General features: G+C 37.5%; 1 non-coding gene across 1 annotated transcript; it reads right to left on the bottom strand.

The window, feature by feature from the left end:
* Window positions 1-811: 811 nt before the first annotated feature.
* LOC125355847 lies at window positions 812-957 on the bottom strand. The gene has a single exon (XR_007211769.1). It is a non-coding gene; the product is annotated as a U12 minor spliceosomal RNA (small nuclear RNA).
* Between the last annotated feature and the right edge of the window lie 2,543 nt (window positions 958-3,500).

The following is a 3,500-nucleotide window of genomic DNA, read 5'->3' as shown; positions in this document are numbered from 1 at the left end:
ACTGAGGTTTGTGCATATCACTCTTCATGTGAAAAATATAACTAATATGATTAATAACTAAGACAAGTCCTACAAGCCAACATTAATGAAATATGACATTTAATTAGGTAGTATAGTCAGGTTGCTTAGAGTGTGAACTTTGAGTTTTGGAACAGTGTAGATATCATAGACTAGCCACTAATTAGCTTTTGAACCAATCTTAGGTAAGTCACTTCATTCACTAAAAATTTCGGCTTCTAAACTGTAAAATGAAAATACATAACAGACTATGATGGGAGCATGTTGTAGAGGTCAAGAAAAGTAGTTCAAGGAGGGCCTGGCCCATGAATGTGCCCAGTACATGTTATCTGTTATTATTAGTTTTAATACTACTGAAAATGCATAATTTTGTGTGTGTGTGTGTGTGTGTGTGTGTGTGTGTGTGTGTGTGTGTGTGTGTTATTGGTTTTGAACTTAGGGAATGGGTATTGTCCCTGAGCTTTTTCACTCAAGACAAGCCCTCTACCAATTGAGCCACAGCTCCATTTTCAGCAATTCTTTTCTTTTCTTTCCTTTCTTTTCTTTTCTTCCCCCCTCCCTCTCTCTCCCCCTCTCCCTCCCTCCCTCCCTCCCTCCCTCCCTCCCTCCCTCCCTCCCTTCCTTCCTCCCTCCCTCCCTCCCTTCTTCTTCTCCTTATTTTGGTGTTTAATTGGAGATAAGCATTTCATAGACTTCCTATCAGGGCTGGCTATGAACTACAATCCTCAGATCTCTGCCTCCTGTGTGGATAGGAGGAGTTATTATTCTTATGTTTTAGAGTACTCTGGATGGGCAGATTGTAGCACCCAGGCATCTTACACAGTAGGCAGCTGTCCACCTTAGGAATGTCTTTTATTTGCTCAAAAATTCATTTCACATTAGTGAGCATTTGGGTATCACCTAGAATCATTATTTTCCTTACTCATAAGTTTAAGGCATCATCATTTCTTAATATAGCCTTCTTGAGTGAGTGCACATAATAATAATCATTATTAATTTATTTTCACTGCTGCTTACAAAAATGAATATAAGTCAAATTTGTTGTACAAAGGCTATGGTTTGGTGTCCCAAGGGAACAAGAGGTCACTGATGTTAGAAGAAAACTGTTGAGTGAGCATAACTGGGCTGAATTGGACATGTGATGATTCCAAGTAGAGAAAGCATGGTTGTAACCTGGCAGGAATTTAAGTTACACAAAAATTATTCCAAGTCTTTCTTGCTGAACAATTGTCTAGGGAGCTGGGTTTTGTATCTTGAGAAAGAACACATTGGCTAGGATGAAGTTTTATTACAAAAATGTATGATGTCTATACGTTGGGATGAAGATATTGTTCACTGGATGTGATTTTCTAACCTTTTTGCTTCCGAGAATGTGTCTGAATCACATGGCTCAAGCTGAGTGATTGGGGCCAACTAATACACTAGGAAAGTCATTTCTTTGCCTTCAAATATGAATATAACATTTTGAACAAATGAGTGTGTTAGATGTTCTTTAACTGCTTAACTATTTTCATAGACTCTTAACTATTGATCTAAATAATAATAATAGTGATAACAACAATGAAAATAATTACACCTTAATGTTGGCTGACCTATATGAAGTGTATAACAAGTATCAGGCATGTTGTCAATGATTTAGACATGTAATTTAATCCTTTCCAATGCTTGAAGCAGGTACTACTATTGCTCTAACTTAACGTTAGCAGATTAAACAATTTGCCTGAGATTGTACTGCTAGAGAGCTTTGGATAGGGGTTGAGTAAAGGCATTTTCATTCTGCATGATATATTGTTAAACTATACTCTGTTCATTTCTTTTCCCTCCTCCATTTATATACTCATGAAATACTCTAAATTATCAAGTACTTGTTATCCCTGACAAGAAATCAGTTCTCATTTTTCTATCAGGACTATCAGAAAGGAAACATAAAGCCATGAAAATATTTGTCGACTGTCTCTAGTTTGATCCTGTGTTTTTAGAGTTTTCAACAGTGGCTTCTACCATGTGAGTCTCCCTTTTAATGATCAGAGAGGCTTTTCTCCCTGCTAATTCATTTGATCTTTAAAATTACCCTGTGAAGCATGTGGGGAGACTGATATTATTATTTTAAAGATGATGACACTGACAAACCTAGAAGTTAAGGGGCATTTTAAAAGCCACATAGATTATGGAGGGAGATTTGGGACTATTTTAATGCCAATAGTAATAATAATGATGCATTGGCTAAATGTTTATCATAGGCCAGTACCACAATAGTCTTATCAACTGATTAAACTTCAGTAATCATGGATGTGAAATTATAGAGCCAGGGCATATTTGTAGCACGTGACAGGTACAAGACTCAAATCCAGGCTCTTAGTTTGAATTGCCAACTTCCATTTTATTGGGGGAAATAAAGAGAAGAGAGACTCTATTCACTTTTAAGTATCTTTGTCTGTATGGAAAAGAATTATGGTAAAAAGAATGAACAGTATGCCAATGTTTATTCTACCATCCATTTGCATGTTAGATGAATAAATACCACTTACTCCGCCCAGGGTACTGTCCTTGGTTGAAGAAAACATAGGGGCAAAAGTATTGTCTTTAATGGGTTGTACAGTAGTGTGAGAGAAGCAGAAAGCAATAAATGAATAACACATTTGTGAATATAAACAACACTCTGTATGTGAAAGAATATCTGAAGTGTTTGAGAGAATAACAGAGACAGAGTTCTCTGACAGTCCAGGGAGTGGGGCAAGGATGGCTTCCTGAGAAGCCTGGTTTGTGGAGAATGGTAGTTGGAGTGTTAACTTCAAAAGGAGAATCACTTTCTAGGGAAAGGGGAATTTGTGTAGGGTATGAGGTTTTGAGGGTTTTGAGGAACTAATAAGTGAACTGGCTGGAAGATGCTCAGGGAGAAGAGTGGCTCAAAACAGGCTTGGAGGAAGCACAACTGTTCAGTAGAGTTGCTCTGCTGCTGTTGTTATTTGGTGGCAAATAGGTTTTAGTTTCTAGTTTGTCATAGGCACACCATTCTCCACTCTGCTTGCACTATATTACTGCCTCTACTGCCTAGTTGAATTGCATTTGAGACTTTCTATATTATTGCTTGACTTTTCTCCATGAAAATATTTTTTGACAATATTAGGATTTGAACTTAGGGCCTTATACTTACTAGGCAAGTTTTCTGTCACTTGAGCCATGACTCAAATGATTTTTTTGTACAGAGATAGGATCTTATATTTTTGCCTGGGTTGGCCTTGGAATATGATCTTCCATCTATTACTTCTGAGAAGCTGAGATTACAGGTGTGTTCCATCACATCTAGCTTTTTTTAGAGATTGGGTCTGATAACACTTTTTTCATGCTCACATTTACCTTGAAGCACAATCTTATCTCTGCCTCCAAAGTAGCTGGGATTACAGGAATGAACCCATGTCCAGCCCTATTTACTGATTTTCCAATTGGGAAGTTATACCAGTCCCTTCTATAATTCTCCCCTT

Source organism: Perognathus longimembris, chromosome 7 (assembly GCF_023159225.1).
Source record: "Perognathus longimembris pacificus isolate PPM17 chromosome 7, ASM2315922v1, whole genome shotgun sequence".
Lineage (NCBI taxonomy): Eukaryota > Metazoa > Chordata > Mammalia > Rodentia > Heteromyidae > Perognathus > Perognathus longimembris.
This window is presented reverse-complemented; position numbering and strand designations above follow the sequence as displayed.